The sequence below is a fragment of the Etheostoma spectabile genome, chromosome 2 (genome assembly GCF_008692095.1).
Source record: "Etheostoma spectabile isolate EspeVRDwgs_2016 chromosome 2, UIUC_Espe_1.0, whole genome shotgun sequence".
NCBI lineage: Eukaryota > Metazoa > Chordata > Actinopteri > Perciformes > Percidae > Etheostoma > Etheostoma spectabile.
The window spans coordinates 9117661-9141922 of record NC_045734.1 but is presented as its reverse complement, the minus strand read 5'-3'; positions in this window follow the sequence as shown (position 1 = coordinate 9141922).

The following is a 24262-nucleotide window of genomic DNA, read 5'->3' as shown; positions in this document are numbered from 1 at the left end:
AAAAACATACAGATAAAGTGCATTTTCCACATAAAACTGGACATTTAGCAAAATAATGACAATAATGCAATGCAAAATGTATTTCCTAATTTCGTAATTTGTGTTATGTCCATGAAAGAAAATCCAACAATTTCAAAATGTAGTATCTTGTCAGTTTATTTATCAAATGTTGCATCCAAAGATGGAGTACATAAATGATGAAATAACCCCCAAGTAATCCTTGAGACACAGGAACATTTAATAAACAAATATTATTGTTAAAGCCCATATTAATTATATTGATATGAATAAATAAGAAATAATGGGTTAATAGCCTAAATTATAGGAAATTGCTAGTAAAAAAAATCCCTTCACATTTTTTATTTCTGTTAACTATCATGAACAATCAAGTTATATACATGAATTAGAGTTTCAGCCCAGAGTACTTTAAATGAAGGATTAGGGTCTTCAGGTGAAAATATTCTTATCTAAACCAAAGCGTAATATGTTGCTCAGCATGTTGTTTTCACCACTTACAAATACTCTTGCATTAAAATATCTATTAATCTCACAAGTTTGAGTGTTTGCATGGAAGAAATATTAAAGGGATTAATGATGGACATGAATGGAAAAGTGTGTTCTCTCTAGCACTTTACGGGAGTAAACTCACTAAACAAAAACTATACTTCTTTTAAGCCGCACGCTTTAAATGGAAAACGGCACACAACAAAGAAAATGCTTCGAAGAATTACAGAGCAAGCAGAGGACAACGTGCTATTTAGTCCTGGAGAAAAAAAAGGCATTTTTAACTCCAGCAGAGGGGTAGTGACTCTCCCTCGTAGACTTCCCTTCTCCACCGCTTAATTACTGCGTGCGATCATGAATATTTCAGGCATATGCTTTCCCACTTTGTCACTGGAGTTCAGAACTAAGAGAAACAAGTTCATATGCATATTAATAGGGGGTTTGTGGGTGGAGGGGGACAGGAGGACTAAGGGTTGCCAGTGTGCTGGTGACAGCAGGAGGAAATGGCACTCATTCCCCAGCAGCTGCTCTTTTTAGATCCCCCTCAGAGGGAAGTGCCCGAGGAGGGCCTCCGCCACAAAGGGGATAAAGGAGATGAGGGCTCTTGATGGAAAACAGGCAAACAACCACTGGGACTCCTTCCTACCCCCATTCAAACACTAATGCTAGTGCGCACTCGCACACACAGAAACCCTTGGCCCACACTTAGCCGACCCCCAGGAGTTGTCAGGACCTCTTTAGCATTTTCTGCGGTGGCTGCTAAACTGTGCATTAGCACCAGGCTAACGGGACCGTTCTAATGACTGAGACTGAGGAGAATTTTTTTCCCTAGCTATATATATATATATATATATATATATATGACAAATGGGATGCAGTCCTGAGGGAGGGGGAATGAGCTGGGGCCCTGGAAGCATCTGAGGCCCCTATCGGTTGAAGAGGACCATACTATTAAAATGACAATATAAATGTAAATCCTAAGTAATAACTCTTAAAAATGGCTGACGCAACCCTCCATTGGATCACGTACGTCACTGCACTAACATGGTCTAGGGGCAGCATTAAACATTGTCTAATTGAATTTATGGCCCTTTAAACACCACTTAGCAGCCAGTGGAGCATAATGATGTGCTTTATTTAACATATCTAAACAAAGACGATTATGGCATTGTGCAGGTTTAATGGTGCACAAAGTGTTCTCCTTCCACTTGATAAAGAGGCCTATTTGCACGTGAATGTCTTGTAACCGAACCCTCTGCAAATAAAAGCCTCCTCAAAAAGTTGATATTTTGGCTGCATGTAGGACAACTCTCAATTAATTTGAACCCTGTCAAGTGCGCGTGGAGATATCAGGAACATTCAATGGCAAGTTCAAAGGGAGCACTAATTAGTTTGACCTTTCCTGTCATAATTAGCAGCAAGAACAAAAGAGGTAGCACTCAAGCTGTGTTTCTGGATAGAAAACATTCTCTTAATTGATGTTTTCAAACAATACATGACACTATGTTTTGTTCCACGTGTTCCCCATTTGCACAATTCTTAAGATGGACACAGAAAAATGAAATACAGAAGTACTCAACTTGGGCAAGTGTCTTAAAATGTAAGACGGGAGCACAAAGACGAGCCATGCAGGGCAAAGGCAATTAGAGCTCTGGCAGCTATATCACTTCTTCTAACATGTCAGAGGTAGTAAATGTGATTTATAATGGGAGTTCCTGTTGGGCACTCTTAAAGGGGAAAGAATTGAGAGGCATTCAAGAGGAGTGTAATGGGGAGGGCTTAATATTACTATCCAAACAAATAGTGTTCTTTCTTTTTTGTTGATTTTTTGAGAGGCAGAAAAATAAATTCACCATAGCCAAAGACAAGACAAAGCTCATAAATCACAGATAAAACAGCCATAACTAATACATTCTGTTTGTGCACATATGTGTGTTAAGTAATCTTACAACTGCAAAGCCCCTTGCTTAGCATACTCAACGTATTATTAACCATTTATCTGCAGCCAGGGTGAGCCAATGATAGCCTATGGACAGGATTAGAGTACAAGTCTAAAGCTAATATCTGCAAACACATCAGAATGACTGCCACAGCTACAATAAACCCTTGTGATCTGTTTCAGATCTTGTTCCACTTTCCCATCAGTCGTCATCACAGCCGCTATAATTCCCTTTCTTAGTGCCAAGATTTTTCTGTCTTTTTCCCTTTAGATAGAAGGCACAAAGAGAACAAGACAGAGAGGGGTGGCTTTTGTTTTGGTACCTCTGTGTCTTCCCCCACTCTTTCTCTTTCTCTTCCCTTCCCTCTGTGGGGCTCTGGTGTGATTATTACACTTTCAGTGGAGGATTTAACCACGGGCCAGTTGGGCCATCGCCTCGGGGAGGTCCCGATTTCAATGCTGTGTGCTACTTTTTCCCCCAGTTTATTGCCTTGCCTTTTATTCTGCCAGACAGTCCCACTGACATCAGGGGGCTCTTAGAATAACTTGCCCGCGGCAATCAGATCCCTGAACCTTAAATCAGCCACGGTATACTGGTATAGGTTCCAGATCTAAAAATGAGCTAGTGCTAATAGATAACTCAAATGATGTCATGGCTGAAACATTTCTTTTACAACCAAGGAAGAGTTCATATGCTTACATTTAACAACGTTTAGCCAAGATGATAAAAAGAAATTGTGATTAAAAAACGTGATTAGAACACTTTTATATTTGGCTGAGCATTGCAATAAAAATATCACCATGCCATCAAAGGTTTTAAGACTCCTATATCCAATACAATTAGTTTAGTATCTTACCACAGCTGCATTGCAAACGTTTCCCTATTAATATTACTCCTCACACTAGCCAAAATTACAACTAGGTTTGTGCATTATCCTGAAACATTTTACATCAATATCTAAAACTCAGTCTCTTTCCTTGATATTGATAAGTTTCATAGATATTGTTTACAGTGCATGCATTTTTTTCATGAACTATTTGAAATCTCACCTCTATCGTTTTGGAGATGCAGACAAAAATTGTGGTTTGAATCTGAAGGGAGGATAGCAGCTAAATCGATCTGTAAAGTTTTTAGTCTGCTAATTGGTCTATATGAAAATCTTGGCATAATTAGCTTTTGGCAAAGTCAACAGGGCCCCTCGTCAACAGGGCCCCTCTTTTGTATTGATGGTCTTGCCCCTCTCTCCTCTGGTCAGTATAGACTGTGTGTGGATCAATGTGGGAAGTCAAGCACCGGTCAAGCTTATGCAAAAAAGTCAGACCAACTATGATGAAATGAAAGGAGATCAATATTCTTTTGTGCTGTGTGAATTAATATATCCATATCTTACATTGTCAAGTTGATGAGAAATGAATAATAATAATAATGCACTAGTATTACACCTTAGCGTGCTGCATCATACAACCCCTGACTGTAAAAACAAAGTAGTAGGGCCTTAAAAATGAATATATTCACAATTTTAGACACTAACGTGGAAAGGTGCAATGCTCTTTTACATTAGAGCAGCAGTGGTTCCAAACCTATATGTCTCCTGAGCCCTTTGCAATAAAGCAAAATGCAAAGCATATAAAGGATGTATAAAGCAATGTAAATACTTGCAACCTTTTGTCACAAACTGCATATGCTAATGAGCTGTACGTTTCATTGACAGCCAAATTCATATGATTAAGAGGTAAAAGCTGAACAGATTTGATTCTCTTCTGACTGATCCCATTAATCATCTTGCGGCCTTCAGATTTTTCTTGTGGCCCCTTCTAGGGGCCTGACACCGAGGTTGGGAACCAATGCATTTCCATGTTATATATACAGTATATATATAGGTTACATATATAGTAACATACCAGTTTTACGTTGGGATGACAGCAAGTTTGCAGGGAGGTAAAGTGGCCATATTCTCATCCCTCTTTATCCAAAATGACCTGACCCAATAGACACACACGGACAGACAGTCTCAGAGTTAAACTTGTAATTAATCACATTTGTATTTCTCATTTTAAAACACTATGAAAAACTAAGAAAAAGTAGACCCATAATCACTCAAGCAAAAGAAAACACCGTTGCGAAAATGCAAACCAAGACATGATTAATTCACGCCACTGAGTAAACACTTAATAATTTCTTAATGTAGGACTGTCAAAGGACTTGATTTGTTGGAGGCTGATATGTACATAATTAAGCCATACTGTAATTTCTGTCTTGTGGGTGTGTGCGCTTGCATAATGTGTGTATGTGCTTTAGTGTGTGAATGACAGCTCGAAGAGCCTCTGTAGTGGGTAAATGTTGCAGAAGGCCAGAGTCTCAAGAGTGAGCACTGTGGATCTGTGATCTCTGATCTGTGCAGGATTTCAGTAGTACGCTACCACTGACTCGCTATCAAATCAGCCGTAGACCTAAACTCACATTTGCTGGGCTCCCCTGTCTCCTTCTGGAAGAACTTTAGCATGTCAAAAATTGATGGCTCGCCCCTCCTAGTAGAGGTGTGTCAGGAGTCAGAGCTCTAATAAGAAGTAATTGTGCCCTTGCTTTAGCTTGGCACCCTATGAGGAATACAGGTCAACAGAACAGCTGGAACAATACAGGGTTGCTGAGGGTTTATTTGTAGATCGGTGCAAACATAAAATAAAAGGCATTTAACTTACTGATGTAAGAGGGGTTTTCAAAGGAAAAGTCACAGCTTTTAAACATCTAATTGCAGTTGGAAGCAAGCTGAAGCTATGCGTGAAAAGGAATGCATGGTTATTGCTTTGAAACAAGAAAAGTGCTTTAAACTGAAAAGAGCAAACATTGAATCATTGTTAAAACGATGTTAAGTTAAATTCATTAATATTGAAGCCTCGGCTTTGTTGAGACGGTTTTAAGTCAGATTGTATCAGCCTTTAAGATCTGACTTTAAGATTTGGTATGCAGTTTATGCACGCAAAATGGGCTACTGCCACATCGGGCTCGCGCCTTACTCTTTATTGAAAGCTTTCTAAAAAAATGACTGATAAAAGCCAAGGGCATCTTTAAGAATTGACACACTCTTTAAAACATACATCTCATGAAAAAGACTTAAAGAGGGCCAGTTGCAAATTTAATATAACTTGGGGGATGCAGCAGTGAAATAACATCAGTGTGCAGGCAGTGGCTGTTCACAAAGTAACTGCCTGGGTCTGAGAGAATACTACACTCACATCACATCTAAAAGGCAAACACACTGGCAGACAGAGGCGAGGCGAGGCAGGCAAGGCTGATGAAGAGTGAGGAGAAAAGGCAGGCTCAATTGAGCTGGAGAGATATACCCCTATTTCACCTTTTTGCATCATTTGCTTTTGTTCTATATGTCCATTCAGACAAAAGCCTTTTATGGCATGAAAGCAAGGGTTTGATGAGTTCATCAAGTAAATAGGCAAAAAAAAGTTTCATGACATGTCTGATTCTTCCAACACCCTCTAAAATCCCCAAAAACTCAAAGAAACCTGGACACAAGAACTCTCAGTATTCAGAACAATACAAGTCAAGATCTCCCAACACATGAGAAACTTAAGTGTAATTCAGTTCACTTCTATTTTGATGATCTTTTTTTCTACCCCATAAATATTTGATGAAATAGGTCCAAATCAAAGCTATATAACACTCCTGCATAACTGATGCTCACACCCGTGAGCCATCAACATTAGGAGCATGATTGAGTGCATTCAAATGAATTAAAACTGCACATTGATTACTTGATGGAATAAATGGGTCCTTCCCACCACATTCGCCCTTCATTCTTCAGCTCTGCTTACATGCAATAGATCCCAGAGAAAGCAGCAATGGCAAGACAGCAGGGAGAGAAAGGGACGGATAGGACCTTGGCAAATGCTCGTTTTGACTTCCCATATATTTCAAAATGATGTGTTGATTTGATCTCTGTGGGAAGTTAATTAGGTTCATAGATTGCTCCAGGTATTCTTCAGGTAATTAAGAGTGTCATGATCTCTAGAAATAAAAAACCATAGACCTTACGCTAATTATTTCTACTGTGTCAGGGGTGTGCGTTTTTTGCGGGTTGTAACAGTGAAAAAGAATAATATTTGCAAAATCTAATAAGATGAGATGAGGCTAGCAGACACAAAGGACCTACAATGTAAAAAGTTAATGCAATGTACGGAAGCTGCTGTGATCCTCTGACGCTGGTGTTCACACTTTGACCTCGCAAGAACCGTTTCTCTTGCTTTAAATCATCATTATTAGCTGCCATTGGCAAGTAAGGAATAACTAATCATTTTTTTCCGTACTGCCCTCTCCAATCTAACATTTATACTGTCAATCAGAACTACAAAGGCATGGAGTGTCAGGACAAACAAGTGCCACTGATACAGCATTGCAATTAATGGAAGATTGCAAAAAAATCCTTCTTTCTGAAAAAAGTCTTTCTGCAGCAGCTCTACTCTCACAAACCAAGGTAGTAGCTTCAGGATGAGCCTTAGGCGTCTCCCAGCTGTCAAAGTTGGGAGGATATACAATGAGGCCACTCATTTTCCGCTGAACAAGTTGTTAAGCTCAGAGCAGGTACAGGACCTGCAGGGTGGTTTGCATATTGAAACAGTGAAGGTTGAGAGAAGCAGAGCCTCTCATTAAAACCTTCAGATATCATTAGTTTGTCTATCAACACTTTACACCAGCCAGCTCCTTTCCATCTCCTCTGCAGCTTTCCCTCTGTGGAGCAGCTGTCTTAAGAATAGCGCAACCTAACATAAACATGAATAAATAAATCTCCCATTTAATCACTCGCTTGAAAAGATTCATTCACACTCCCACCTTTCAGCCATATTTTATTTAAACAAAGGACATCAATCCTTGAATCATAAATAAAGGGGCCGCTCCACGCCAATTGTTTTAAAATGTTAAGCTATAACTAAAACCTCATTATAAAGCTGATCCGCAGAGACCAAGGTCAAAAGTAAAAAATCATTTTGGTAATCCGATGTACAACAGTTCCCTTACACGGTGGCATAATTAACTTGAATATATTAATTCTTTAGTACATTGCTTATTGAATTATACATCCTCAATTTGCCTTCGACAATACAGTATATTGAGCAATGATGGTGAATAAGGAGTATTAGATAAGACCTGTTGACATATCTGGAGCCCCTGAGCATGAATTATTATCTCCGTCTCATTGAAGGACATCCTGTTGGGTTCAGGGAAATCAGGAACCTCTCCTGAATAGGCCTATTTGTCTGAGTAAGCTGTAATTGCTTTCTCCAGACACTGGGAGCAATTTTAATATTTGAAGTAACATTGTTCAACTAGAGTACACTGAGGCTGCAGGAACTAAATTGACCGCCAAAGAGATAGTTGAGCATAATGCTCTCAATATGAGAATACATGCCTGATCAATGTGTGTGTTCAACAACAGATTTGTTCAGTGATGGGCAGCAAACACAAATTCCTAGCGGATGAAAAAATGTGACTGTGGTCATTGTCTTTCCGTGCTTTAACTATCGATTTATTGGTCTTATTCTGTAATACTGTCAGTTATCAATACATAGTAAAATGTACTAGAGGTTTGGTCTATGGCAGTGAGGATGACACCATTCTCTAGCCATAACCTAGTTTATCTCTAAGCTGCATTATACTAGTACTCTCACCCAAGAAAAAAGGAAATACGCTTGACTCAGCCTTAACTCATTCCAGCCAATGGGAGGTCTCCCTTGGCTTGTCTTTTTGTGTGAGTGTAGGAGTGCAGGCAAATCTATAGGATCAAGAACTGGAATTTTGTTGAAATGTGCCGAACTATCTAGCCTGCTAAGTAAACTATTATGCCAACAGGATGCCAAGTCAACTAGCACGTTGCCTAAGCCACCATATAAATAATCTTCTTTAGCTACCCCATCTTGGACATCAACAATACACACATGTATCTCTAACAGAGCCTGGTAACCTAGCATGTAGCCATCTAGCTATGAGCAGCAAACTGCTTAATCCACCAAACAAACCAGCCAAGTCTCTATAGCTTCCTCATCCTTGCAAGAAACTCCACACACTTCTGTTTATAGCCAGTGGTGCCCCCAGACATTTTTTATTGGGGTGGCAAGATGGGGCCACTGAAAATAACTGAATTTCAGGAATTATATTATTCTATCCACTATGTAAACTATGTCAATATGAAACTTAAAGAAAAATATACTGATATATTTGTGTTTCTTATTTTACAGTTATTAAATTAAGTATCTGATGTGCATAGACTAACAACAAGTTCCACAATAATCCTATTTTAATGGGTTTAATCTGTATACAGCATTAGGTGATTCATTGTTCTTCAAATAGTTTAGTTGTCCTTTTCCTTTATTTGCATGTTGCATATTATGCATATGTGACTTGCAAGAAGGGGTGGGGGTGGGGGGCACAGGGATTGTATCTGGCCACCCTTTGGCTGCACCACAATAGCATCACAAGTTAACATTATAAGTGTACAAACTAAAATAAGATTCGGTATTTTTCGTTTTCCATTAAGTGCCCTGCATTTCACCCACAATCCTTTCTGTTTAAATGCTATCTGAATACCAGCTTGACAAAGGCAGCGACACTGTAAAACTTTCCCATTGTCTTGTCAGTCATGCCTGAAGAACTCACATTCACATCTCTTATTCCCATTTTTGATCCACAAAAAATGGCAAAGATTCTTTTATATTCAAATGAGAACATTAACATTAGACATCCGGCATCACAAAGTCCCTCTCTGTTAGCATCTCATTTGAATAGCTCATATCTTCAAGACACAGCTCAGTTAGAGTCATCTGGGCTTTTGTCCCCAGCACGGGACACCACAGGCAAGTCAGAGAGGTGTCACACATCCAGCCTAGTAATTTGTCATGAAAGAACCCTTTCCTGGGATGAAGGTAACGAGCTGTCAAGGTTATAATGGCTAGCATAAACATAGCTAATTAATTAGAAACCAGGTGAGGCAGGGCAAGGCCACACTGCTGAGAGAATCCATAATTAGCTAATATGTTACATATACTTCTCAGAATATATTGTTAGGAAAGCAAAACAATTATGTTGGTGTGAATGTCAACAAGGAGAGACTGATAAGGAGTCTCTCAGTGGCACCTGTAACAACCTCAAAGAGAGCATGCATTATAAATACAAAAGGCAAGCCAGTCTCTATTAGAGATGAGGACCAAAAGGCACTCCGACAATAACATGTCAGCATCTCTTAAAGTGCACACCAACTCCCTCAGAAGTCTCAAAAATGCCAAACAAAATGAAAATGGCATGCTCCGGCTCAGGAAACTTGGCACTAAGCGAAAACTTTCAACAATGCTTCTCTCAGAGGACTGAGTTGTCTCTTTTTAGACTTTAATAGTAAATTGCAGCTAATCCATCTATGCTGTTTACTGGGAGGAGACCTGGCTCTTATTGTGTCAGGTTCGTATTACCATTCTGATATTGTAATTAGTGAATGAAAATAGAGATCATGCATTGCTGTAGTTGTAAATTTAGCCTAAGCCAAACTAAAGCTGGGTGGGAGTTAACATTTTGGTTCAAATTTACAACTTTAAAACGAGGCAGGGAGGTAAAGATAAAAAAGTCTGACTGGCTACCTGTGTCTATAGGTAACTATAAAAAATGGTGGCATTTTGGGTTTGTAGAATTCTGGTGTAATTACCACTAATTCTCATAAATATTGGGAGAGCTGAAGACACACAGCATACCAATTTATCTGCTCCAGGCTATATTAAAAAAAAGAAGCTTTATTTGATGAATGTTGAGTAAAATTGGAAATACCTTCATATGGCAATGAATACATGCTCTCCTACTTGAGATTAGAGATTTTGGAACCGGCCTGTTCGTAAATGCATGTTGCACATTATAATCTAGTCATCATTTCTGAGTTTTGAGAGATTTATTTGGACTAATCCAGTAATCCCACAATGCTGGGTTTGTATGTTTTGCAGATTATAAAGCCCTCTAGACAAATTTGTGATTTTGGGGCTATATAAATAAAACATACTAGACTATATATTATATTTAAACAATGCAATGTCGGGGGGGGATTTTAGGATGTGACATGAGTAATAGGGAGACAAGGAAAATACACATGGATCATCAATATCACACTTTTAACTAGCATAGACGGTGATGACTTCAGGGCGGTTGTGTCATGATAGGTTTGAGACTGTCCTCTGGAGAAGAATGACAGCAGCAGGGACATCAGATCACGAAACGTGTCGTTCTTGGCTATTTCATCACAGTCGAGGAGGGGCCACAGGACACCCATACGTGCTAGTTTTAAGCAGTAAAAGTGGTAGTACATATAATCTACCAACAGAAATCTATGTGATTATGTGTACATCGCAAAAAACTAGTTAAAGGTTTCTGTACCAGCTGAATGGAAACCAATTTAAAATGTAAACTGAGAAGCAGTGTTTATATTAAACTATAGCTGTTTGTGTTAACTGGTATATAAAACATGAGTGGTTATGATGCTTTACACATGTCCTGTGGTGTTTCTTGGCTGACACTGCTGGTTAAAATACAGAATCAAACAACAAGAGAAAGTGAGCAGCAAAAAGGGGAAGGCCTTGCAGTCAGAAATGTTGAAGGGAAAGCACATTTGGAGGGAGATATGGCCACTCAGCGTAATATTCTGAGCCACAGAAATGCAACAATGCAAAATGTTTCATCCAATAGATTTCTGTATGCACTGATCAATTCACATTTACTTTTCTTGGAACCCTATAGGACAAATACTATTATTTTGTCGATATAAAATAAAATACTACTATATCTTATAAATACTGAAACACAACGAATAATTATTATGAATAATGTTATGGCTGGAAAATTGTGTTATCTCCCAAATAATTCCAAAATGTTTCATGTGTGACTAAGTGCAAACAAGAAACTGTGGATTCAATACTGTTTTTAGGTTAATGTAATTCACTACTGTAAACTATAAACTATATTATCTCATTTAGTTGACATATCTGAGGATGAGTCATACCATATCCACCACTAGTCTTTGTATTAGAGGAATGCAACCTTTGAAATCAGTCCAGAGAATGGTACGGTCCACTCTGACAGTGGAGACTGTGTACCTGCCAGCAGACAAATGAACTGTCCGTTTCTCTCCATGTGCAGGTCCTGAGAGCTTACTGTTGGGTTACACTGCCTAATATAACTATTTAGGTTTAAAAAATGTATTGGGCTTTTCACTGACACTACCAGTTATTACAGAATTGTTGTCATTTATTTTATATTCAAACACAAACTTATTCTAAAGTATTTTGACATTCAAGAATAATTTTATAAATTGCTTTATAAAATGTGTTGCATAAAGATTTTGTTTTTGTTGAATTCGGGAGAGAGTAGAGAACACGTTTATATAATATTCCTGACTAAAAAATACTCAAAGTACTGACATTGTATTCATGCGTCACAAAGGATGTTATATGTGTAAAATAAACCTTTAATATGATTGTGATTTCTATTTATAATTGTCTCCATTTTCTAAAAGTCCGACACAATAATAAAAAAGAGAAGGTGATTCTTCACAACTCTGTTAGATACAACCCCAGTGTAATCTATCTCTTTAAAAATACTGTAGATATTTGATAATCAAAATATCCTCAGCATTCAACAAGTTATCACCTAAAACATTTTATCAGAGAGGCTCAGCAGATTTAGTGTAAGTTTCAGCAGGCCTGACTTTAAATTTCCCTTAGCATTGCAGATGCCATGGATAAAACCATTTCTATTTCTCTGCCCTCAGGCTCCAAATGGTGCTGCTGTGGTTCCTGCTGCTGAGGGGTAGCTGCCACCACCCCCCTCATTACCTGCTTGGTGGTGCGGCCCGAGCCTTGGTCAGGAAGTGCTGAAGCTGATCCAGCTTATCGGGCTGGCTCCTCCGGGGGCTTCTGCCACCATATGGCTGACCCAGGCCCTGCAGCCTCCCTAGGGGTGCCTCGATCAGAGTAACAATTCTGAGTATACGGCTCTCCACATTACCCCTCTACCCCCAGCATGACTACACAGATGTTGTTTCAGCAAATTCCTGAAAATGTAAAACTATAGTGGGAGGATGAAAAAGAAGATGGGGTACTGGAATCATGCAAAGTGGTTCAATTGGATTCACCAACCTTAATACATGCCTTTTTTCTCGGTGGATATCAGCTTGGATGCAGAAAAATACAACATTTGTGTGCAATTGTTATTTTTTTCTGCATCCAAGCATTGGCAAGTGGACAGTACGCTCTACCTGTGGCTACCACAATACTCACTGCACCACGTGGGAAATGCACTTTCCAGCTGTTTCACTTTACCAGGCAGGGCCCTGACATTTTAAATATGCTTTCACCAGTGGTTTCAATAGTTCTGCGTCAATATTTGCATGTCTTTTGTCGCTAAGGGCAACAAAAGAGGATAGAGAAGAGGTAGAAGGGGGAAAAAAGTCAACAGTTTCTACACCAGCCAAAGCTGGCGTCTAAATGTGTCTTACATCTCTGCACCCTGCTAGGCCCCCCATCCCTCTCATGCCTCGTTCTTCTCGCCTCCTGGAGGGCAGAGTGATTGAGGGGCGCTACCCCTTCCTTTTATCCTGCAAGCCAAGGCCTGCCTATCTCCATAGTCAAAAACATCAACTGTAGAGGTGTAGTAAAGACAAGGAAAGCGAAGGGGAGGGACGTGAAGTGTCACATATTCCCCTAAAGCAAAATGAGCCATGCACAGGTTAGATGCAAGGATATGGAAAGTCATTATTTGCAGGCCTAAAGGGATACAGTTTTTACATGGGCAGATGGTATATCAACAACAGGCAAAAAAGGACAACCTATTACAATCCTCTGTAGTATAGTGGTTTGCTATCAAAGACCTACAAAGGCCTGGTTGTGGCTACCTTGTTATCTAATTTGTGTATGTTTATTTATGTGCCGTGTGCACTGGTTGCCCGTGGGAGTATGAAGATGTCATTTACATGTTTGAGTACACCAGGGCTGCTTATAAAGTGTAGTGAGTGTGTGTTTGAACAACAATATGTTAACAAATGGTGCTGCAAAAAATGATTCAGCAACTTAAGAGAGAATTAATTCTTTGGATGTTTCATTTATTTATTTTTGACTTGACTGAGTAGGTCAATATGAAAAATATGAACAAACAGCATGTAGTATTGTAGTATAGTAAGTGATTTGAATTGAAGCAATGCATATTTACTGTATATATACACAGTATATCCACGGCTCAATCCTTAATGTGTAAAATGAATCCATGATAAAGTACACTTTAACAATCAATGATGAGGGAAGCAACACATAGAACTGCAACAAGAAGCCACCTAATACTCCAACAAGGCAGAGCTACTCCACAGTCAGTATATCAGACAATAAGACATCATAAATACAATTACAGCCCAAAGGTACCAGTGCGGAGACAAAAACAGGCTTAAGACAGTTAAAAGCTATCAAAGAAAAAAGGAGACAGCACTTGAAGGAACATCAGGTTTTGGTTATTGCTGGGTTATTCCTGGCTTTGGAGGCAAGAAGAAATTACTTAAGAATTGCAGTAAAAGCATGGAGCTGTTGATATAAAAATGTCCACTTCAGTATTGCTTTGCAGCTCATTCCAGATGCTGACTGGGAACAGTAAATTGTAATGAGGAGAGCCTGATGGAGGCGTTAGCTCTGGGGACTGTTAACTGACGGGCAAATCGGGTATTATAACTGACAGATGAGATTTGTAGCGCACTTAAATTTGTAATCTAATCTCTGCTGTCATCAAATGACACTATCACGAGTTGTGTTAAAGTCAATGTATAGGAAAATCACTTTGTATAGTCATAGTTGCTTGAACATTTACAATCAGAAGAGTTTTATTTCATGAGTGTGTGAACTCGGCCGCTGTCTATCTGTAAAGTTGGTCGGTGTAATTATAAGTGTGGCAACACTGGATATCACCAACGCATTTTGTTTCATGATTTAGGAGAGATTTGTTTTGGAAATACCCCCTTTAAGTTAACTTTCCAAGTTCAAAACGTCCATTCTTGATTGCAAGAATTAGAATTTAGAATTTGCCCATTTATTATTTACATGACTTGTGAATATATGCAATAATTTAACATTTCTATTTAAACATAAGATCAATTCAGCCAGAGTCTTCATGATTTATTTCTATTTCTGATAAGTCAATCTAAAAAGAGACTAAACAGAAATTAAAATTAGGTCTTTAGTTCGGTTGAACAAACACAACAGAAAGTGAAGGACTTGTATATGGAAAGTTAAATTACTTTCCAATTACCAATATTTTTGTCATGGTTTTGTGATGGTGATTATTGTTATGTGTGCAGTTCCAACAATGCCATGCTGCAGGCAGGACCAGCACAGTGCAGTGTTTATGTGGTTTGTAGGGACACCTATTGGCTGAATGTGAAAACTACACCGTATGTTGCAGATGCACGTAAGATGAAAATGTCCCAACAAATATAGAGTAGAGTGCTTTTAATTTGTGTAGCTCATTAAGGTTGAATAACAAAAATGTGTCATACATAATGGATAACAATTACAGTGCCAGGCCTACTCTACCTCCCTTCCTTAAAAACAGAAAAATGGGGGCTAGAGTTTTTCCTACTTTCAATACACAGTGCAGTCACATACTGAGCAGTCAAGTCAGCCTGTAAGGAATAAAATAGCAGTGCTTCCTTAGGACATACTAATGAATCATGTATTAAAGATAATCATTATTGGTTTATAAACGCTAGCGTCTCATAAGCCACAAGCACACAGCTCAGTCCCAGGATATGCAACAACTAGTAATAATGTAATTAAAACTAGAAACATGGCTGAAATTCTCCGACTTCAAACAACACAATATCACATAACACATCACATAGCATCTCTCAACTACATGATAAGCATGAGTGTCAGAAACCTCTGCAAATTGTCCAAGAACACATGGATGAACTTTTGCTGTTTATAGTGAAATTTGGGGATCATATTAACGTTATTTCATTTATCACAGAGGCACCTTTCTATTTTTAAGGAAAAACACCACTGTTTTGAAATTTAGTGTGTAGTGTTGGAATAATTCCAGCGTACTGGGGAGTATGTCATTGTGTTTTGTTCTTGTTATGGCACTTTGTCCTTATCTTAACAGAGTTATGGAAATAAGATGGAGGAGAAACTACAACAAAAACAAAAGAAGAGCCGAAAAAAATGTTTCAATACTAAAAAGATATCCCTTTAATGTTGCACTCATTTAGCTTCTGCTCATTTCCACAGCGCTCAACAGGTGTCGTTTGCTGCGGTAAGTCCTACTTAACAGCAAAAAAAAAAGACTTCCCACTTGATTTAGTTTCACCTTTCATGGACTATACCTTTGAAAGAGTGAGTGTATACAATAAATAGAATAATTCATGATTTTGTCATTAAAAATGAAAAGTTTCTTTTCCTCCTACTTGGGATGTGTTTTGAAATTATACATAATGGACCATAGATGTTCAGAAGTTTTTTTTCCAAACTTCCTCTAGCTACGTTGAGAGACGTACAAGAGTCCCCCCTTGCGTTTCACAGGAGAGGGGTACCAGGGCTTTAATTACGTGCAGAGCTCGGATCATTAGCATGGAAAGGGGGTAGCAGTATGGAGCGTCCTCGTCTCCAGTCAAGGCACTGTGCTCTAAGTCGACCACCCCCTTCTTTCTCCTCCTCCTCCTCCTCTCATGTAACAAACGAGCCGTGGCCTTGTTACCGAGGCACAGGTTAACAAGCACAGGCACAGGCACAGTGAGTTCATGCAGATGAGCAGTACATACGTGTAGGAGAATATCAGCTAATACAGCAATAAAGCAAGGTGTGTGTGAAGTCACTAAAATTAAAGCTTAAGGAATGCATTCTTAAGCAAAAGTTTCCTAAAACACGTCTTTTCGTGACCCCTACTGTTGGAGATCAATCCACTTAATCCCACTAAAGAAACAGCAGCTCTATATGGCTGCTCTGCTGGAAACAATCCAAGTATTACCATGACACAGATACACGTAACACACACGCACATCTATCCCAACCCAGTTCTAAACTTTCTCAATTATTCATTAATATGAAATTGTGTTTGTCTCAAGTGGAACAGCAAGATTTCCTCCTGCGACACACAGGCATTGTTTGGCCCCTCTCCAGAGCCACTGTGACTTCTTTGTCAATTTCTTCGTTGACACATATTGTTCAGGAATCCATTTCCCTCCTGATAGTTTGGAGAGCCCTGATTTGTCCTAATCCTGAGACCATTTGTAATACAGAAGACTGGAATAAATAATAAATTGTGTATGACAGAGTCAAAGGAACAAAAAAATGGAGCTAGCGAACAAATGGTTTGCTTTATGGTGGGGAAGGAAAATCTTTCTTTATCGTTGCATTATCAAATCATGATATGTATATTCACTGTTGAAATGAATAATAATAAGTGGAGTGTTGCAGAAATATGGAGAGCAAAAATAAGGCTGATATCTGCTGTGACGGCTTCATAATTGTGTCGCTCTGAGGCTGTTGTATATTGTTGAAAATCATGTGGCTCATGTGGATGCAACTGCATCTCAACCGTACTCTGTGGACATTGTCTGCAATTTTAATGTTTGAGCTTCAAGAGAAAATGAAGTTTTAAAACAAATGTCAATATATATTTAAAAAATATTAATCGTGAATATTATCTGTATTCAATAACATACACGGTGAAGATCTTAAATATCTTTTAATTCCATTTTTTTTTATAAAACCTAGGAACCTTGACAATGAAGAATACAGAAAAGTGACAGAAAAGATATCTGAATGAAAAGCTCCAAAAAATAAATAAAAATAAACTTTCTTTAATAAATGCTTAAACAATGCTGTTTAAAGGCTTTTTCATAAGAAATATCCTTTCATTTGTTTTTGGTGATGTGATTTACATTAGTATGTAAATAAAATATCTTTAAGCTATAAAATGTGTATGAAACTGCAGACCCTGAATAAAGCTTTCTTTCAGAATTGTGCTAATTTTTGTTGTACTGTGACAGTACAACAAAACTGATCATTAGATCATATAGAGCTTCTTTATTTGGACCAGAAGTCTGAATTTGTATTGGTGAAATATTCAAAAACATTATAAAATAACATTATTTAAACATGGTCTTACTGATCAAAGACTCTACTTCCATTCTACTTCACTGTACCGTTAATCTGGTAGGCAAATACATTAATTACAAACCTGTAGCTAATTTCCTGTGATGTCACACACACACATTCAAACTGAGAACTTTTTTTCATGAATGCATGCCGAGGATGAAAAAATACATAATTTGGAAACACTCTGTCGTGTGATCTTCTGTAAGCACTGTTCATTGAAATCATGCAAAAGGCTACTGAATAACTTTAATAAAAGATCAGTGATGCTAAAGACTCTTAAAACAACACTCATCCATTTTAATGCTCAGAAATTTCCATTTTGGTTCCCTTTGTATCCAAGATTCATTTTGCAGAAACAAAATTAGTTTGAATAGTATAATTTGTAAATATATGTTAATTAGCCCCTTTTCTTCATCTCGTTTGTTAAGAGAGAGCAGAGCCAAATGAAATGCAAACTTACCTGTAAGGCAGACTTAGGACCAGTCTATGAATTACGGCAAATAAAAACCCTCCTGCACAGTTTACTTTTTTGCATACTCAGTTGTTTTTAGCTAGGCAAGGGTCTTAATTGCATTGTCGTTAGTGTGACTAATAATTGCCACGAGACATTTGGGTTTATGAACCTATGCAGACTTCTCCAGTACTGTGTGTAAAACCTGCAGAAGGAAAACCGCAGGAAAAGGATGCCCACCACTGCTCCTTAATTTAAGGAGAGATTTATAAAGCAGTTGCTAGACTTGCAGTTTGTTCTCCCTAAGGGTTGTATTAATAATCTTAGAGATACAGAGTTCATCTGTGGAGATATGCCCTTGTAAAAGACCGACAAAACTTAAAAGGCTTGTCTTAAAAGATCACTGATGAGCTGCTGTTACTTGTCGTCTATAATTTACTGTTAGTTTCATGCAGATTAAATGTTAAAAGAGAGTCTGACTTTACTGTATAAACTACTGCACCGTCTGTCTGCTGGACCAGACCGCTTACAAAATGTCCTGTAGATGAGAAACCAGGAAGTGATGTTAAGGCAATCTAGTTCTATATTAAGATGTGTAGTAGTGGGTGGTGAATGAGGAAGCATAACAAAGAGGAGAAGAAGCATCAACAGCCTCAAATACAGAGACACCCTGCAGTTATGCTTTCACCATGCTATTTCTGGAATAGAGCACGACACAGTGCGGTAAAGTGTTTCCTTTCTTTATCTTTAGCTTACCTGACAATAATGATAAATACCTCCACACAGCGCACACACCTATCAAGATTATAAAGTATTAATATTCCAATGCAAAGTATGTGATTTTAGCTCAGTGCTCTTCCTCAGTCACACAAATCCTTCCAACTGGAGTTAGTGATTTTCTATAAACACTCTGGAAGGGCAAATTCCATAGTCTACTGACGGTCTGACGATCATTCAGATGACAATATTAAGTAGGGCTGAACAATTTGGGGGGGGGGGGAAATCGAATTGGGATTTTTTTCTGTCAGATATTGCAATTATGATTCGATACGTGATTTTAAAAAAGTTGCGCTAAAGTTAAATATTTACTGTGTCACAGATAAAACATTTCATGGAGCATTATAACATGAGACACAAAAACTCCTCTGTATTTGAAAGCAAGGATGAGATCATAGATATGAATTGCCAGCAATAAGTGTTTTCTTTTAATAAGCACGGAACCTTGAACAGTCAAACACACAACGTTTATAACAGAAGCTAAAATTATAACAAATAATAAAAACAATTCCGTTAAAAAATATCAGTACTTTCCCGTTAAAGGAATAAAAAATAAACGAAAAATTCACTGAAAATAGAACATTTCTGTAAACAAAATGTCCTATTTGTGCTTAAACCAAATGTTAGGCCAAGCATTCAACTAAATATTCACATTCAATTAATCACACTCTAATCACATTCTTTTGTTCAGACCTAGTTCTAAGTAAAGGTATTTGAAAATCTCTTATCTAAACCTTACTCTGAGAGTTTGCCTTCTTTTAATTGCAGTCACTATCTTTGTGACTTCAAAACGTACTACACTACACACTAATATACACACATGAAATCTACTCCTTAACAGACTCAACTGAAACTCAAACTGAAATCAAGATTAACTGATGACAATTTTGAATTATGGATTCAATTATCGATCAAGTGTTTTTTGACTGCTGGTCAAACATGACATGGTCAGACAAAATAAGCCAGTTTAACTTTGGGCTCTGGAAACTTGAGATGAGATTTATTCTAAAACTAAATTATTAACACATAGTAATAACCATTGGATTATGTAATACATATATTATATATTATGATGCTGCTCATCTTCTGTTGTCTAAAATACTAGAATCACACTAGTGACTTCTGATCAGTTCATCATATCTTAAAATTCTTTTCTTACAGTAAATGTCTTGCAGATAACTATAAGTTTGACAAATGTTAACATTGGCTAAATTTATATTCTAACAGGAATAATGGTGAATTTTGTAGTATTACATTCATGAATGAACATGATTTTGTGTAGAATGTGTAGGGAGATAATGAGTGTATTCAGAAACACTGTAGTCCCAAATGTTTATCCGATTATAATTTATCAATTAAATTCCCCAAATAAGGCGGACACTCCTTTCAGATAGTGTTGAGCCTATCTATTCAAATAGAGGCCATTTTAGATGTCTAATTCTTATTGGTGCATTGTTCTATCAGTGTTTGCCTCTGAAGCATGACTGGTTTTCATTTACAGAATGTGGAAGAATAACTACAAAACATTTGAATACTGCAGGAGGTTTTTTTACTCTCAGAGTGGAAATGGTTTCTTATTGATACTGTAAGTCAAAATCCCCGAACACAGCTCAAAGCTTTTTAAAAATAACAAACATTTTACTCTGCATTTAAAAAATTAAGTCACATCTTGTTGGACAAGTTGTTTAAATTCTTGGGACATGACTTTAAACTGTTCAATACGCTGTACAGGATTAGGCCACCAGATATAGGTAGAAACAACGTTCCAGTAGAATTCTTATTTTTCTTGGTTTGTAGCAAACAATAATTAGAATCAAATCAGTTTTATGGAACTTTAGCGCTATATTTCATAGTATGTACGTCATTTTTGAAGTCTTCCTTTTTCACAACAAGCTTCAAGCAGCCCAATTTGTTTTTACAATGATTTTATAACAATGATATGGTTTCTAATTTGAATTCTTACAGCCTAATTGCCATTGAACTACATCTAGAAACAATCCAATTGTGTGCTTCATTTTTTAGGTTACCGTGTGTGAATCACTTTTCTTTTTTTATTAGGAGAAAACAGATGACTAAATTTCATAAGTACAAGCATCATCATGGTAATGATAGCCCTGCATTGCACTCTTGACCACCTGTTGCGACCTCGTCCTAAATATTTCACAGCTTTTCTCCTTTTTTACTCCTTCTTCTTTGGCCCTTTGATGTTTTTTTATTCTTTCCTCCTTTTTTCATCCTCCCTGGAATAGCTGTGGAATAGTCCTACCGTTTTCGCCTTTCATGCCTGAAACTTTGCATTGCATTTTAACATTTGTCTGGAGAACCTCCCTTTCCTTCTGTGTGAAGGATCATCTTTAATAAAAGCAGAGGGCTTAGAAGAGCTGTAAATCTGTACTAACCACACAGCGCTGAGGTCTCTGGGAGACTGATTAGCATCTGGGAGCTGGTGCATGGCTTTTTAATAATGAGAAGAAATGCTGGTTGGCTGCCATGTGACTCTGCTCGGCCTTGATGACATTTCCCTGGTCGGTAAGGAAATACTAGAGACTACATTTTTTCTGTGTCCATCATGGCAGGCAGCCACTCAAAGAACTTTCCACTTGAAAGGTTTGTTAATTTTCCACAATATCGTCACCAGAGCAGAGATGTGACTGTGTCTCCCTTCAGATTCAAGGATGCTCCTGTGTGGCCACGACTCTGGGGCAACGTTGGCATCACACTTATTCAAAGCATAGATTAAGAAAGTGGCTCTCTTGCTTCCTATCTGAAAATATCAGAAGAATAATCATTTACTGTAGATTCTCAGCTCCCCAAATCTTAACAAAATTTAGGGGACATTCAAAATGAAGTGTCCAAAAAAACTATTGACTGATCCTTCAGCACACTCCATGTATTTATTTTTGGCCCATTTTTAAGGGATGAAAGGTGAAAATCCAAGTAGTGAAGAGAAACAACGGTTTGCTTTAAGTGTTTTATAGTAATAGAATGTAAAACATGTAGTTTGCTTTGATTTATCAAGCAAGAAACTGAACATTTTTTTTCAGTTTAACAGGAATGAAAAACATATTATAATTAAGTCATACCCATACATACTGCTAATGTTTCTACTCATTTTCACACATTTAGAGTACTAAATTAATTACAAAAGTAACTGATTGATAGGTGTATGCAACACATTCTCGATGATGAGAGAGAGAATAAATGTATAATCAAGATCAGTCAAGATCATTACTATCTTGGTATTTTGTCAGTTCTCTTTATTTAGAAAATGTACACTTTTCCTTTGTACAAATCAAAAGCATTAATTCCCATATCTGCTAAGTAAATGTAGTATACAGTTAGATGAGGTAAAATGTGAGACAGGCAAGACTTAATGCAGCCTTTCTGTTCTAGTATCCCCAACTGTGGGAAACCCCAGCAAAGTAAATGTAGACAAATACATCAATTGCCTTTGTAGAAACGTAAGTATTACAGTTCTGTACTGCTGTCACTACTGTAACCAGTCCATTTAACCGTTTTGCAGCAGTATCCATTAGAACAGTTCTAACCAATATAAATGCATCTCTTAAGTACGTGTGGACAACTGCATAGACTACTGAAAGTAAGCAATAAACTCAGAAAAAGTAGAAAAAACAGAATTTTTCTAAACAAATACCTTCATGGAACTGCCTCAAACTCCGACAATCACATTTAGCAAGTTCGAAATACCCATGTTGCCACATGTCAATCAACACTACCTTTAAGAAAGTAAAGTACTTAAAGGAAAGTAATAGCAACATCAGTGTAGCCTAGCAAATTCGAACACGTTGATCATCTCTTATATACAAAAAAAACGTCAACAATCAAAATGTCTATAGCCGACATGTGTAAACTATGGCTTTCAGTTGTCCATAGGGCTGCAACCCATCAATAAAAACTTTGAAAACTTATTTCACCAGTAAATTTGCTGTTAAATGTCAAAAACAGATGAGGGAATTTGACAATAACTTTGAACAATCATGAGGTTTACCAGTTTGAAGTCTATGTTGTTTTTCCAACCAAGGGCTATTTTGTGTCTTTAGCGGCAGAATGTTGTACGTCCTGTTGGACTCCTCTACAGTGAAATGCAGTCACACTTTCACACCGTTTTGCTTTCAGTGTTTTAACCATGTTTTATCCAGTTGCTAGTTAACAGTATGCTAAAGATATCTGTTGTTAAGTGTAACTTTAGTGTTAAATAGTATGACATGCGGCGATGTTTCTGTTGCCTCAGTTTCGGAACATCAGAGACCAGCACAGGTATTTATGAGACAGCAAAATGAGGCACCGCAATCCGCGTTGCTATTCCGTCTGGTGGATACCGATTGTTTAGGCACCGTCATATTAGCACCGGGGTTCGCTGCCCAATCCCGGCTTTAAGCCCTCTATTCTCGAGTAAATCAACTACCAACTGCTACTGAAATTGTGTTACTTGTATCTTTTCATCAACACTCCATAGAGATTTTTCAGCCTACTTTAAGTACCAGCGACAGTAAAAATTGATTTCACACTATTATTATGGTTAAACTTTACAATAAATCCGTGGCAATTATAGTCCGTTACACCACTAGTTGTCTGTCTTGTGTCTGTCTGGCGGAACAGATGCTCAGTGCAATCGTCTACTTGTGCTTCCACGGGCCTAGTAATGAGCCAAAGTGTTGTAACTTCAAATCCTTATCCAACCCCAATTAGCCGTTGTAACAACATTGATTGTGCACTGGGCTGTGAGCACTGTCAAAATTCCCATGATCACACATGAGTGCACAGCAGTACTCGGGCTAAACAAGCTTGAATTTATTTGGTTACTTGACAGGAATGTTTGATGAGCAAAAGGATTTGATGAAGTTGTGGTGACAAGGCCCTGCCGATTGTTTCCTCCAAGTCCCATTGTACCCAAATCCCACTTGAGCATGTCTTAACTCCAATCTGTAAGTGGGTGCCCACCAGTCATCCGTCCTCAACTAATTAATCTAACAATAAACACATAAAATATGTTTATTGCATTAACTATATATGCATATTTATCCATAATTGTCAAACAAGACAAATTACAATAATCATAAGTTATGGCAAAATAACTTTAGCATGATACCCTTTGGTTTCAAATTGGAGGTGTAAGACATGGTATCAGAAAAATTGAATAAGTCAGAACAAGTCAAGTTATCAAGTTATATACACACCTTTTTAGCATAAATGAATAATTGTTAATTTACATGTTATTTTTATTATATTTATTATGTTAATTAAGGAGCCATTCCTACGTTGTTACTATGTTGGCTATGAATACATTTGTAGCCACCAATTTTAACGTCCTGCTACACCCTGCCATGCTCAGCTGTGCACTGCTACACCATAAACTACTACAACTACTATTTCATAGTTCCATTATCTTTATTGTGACT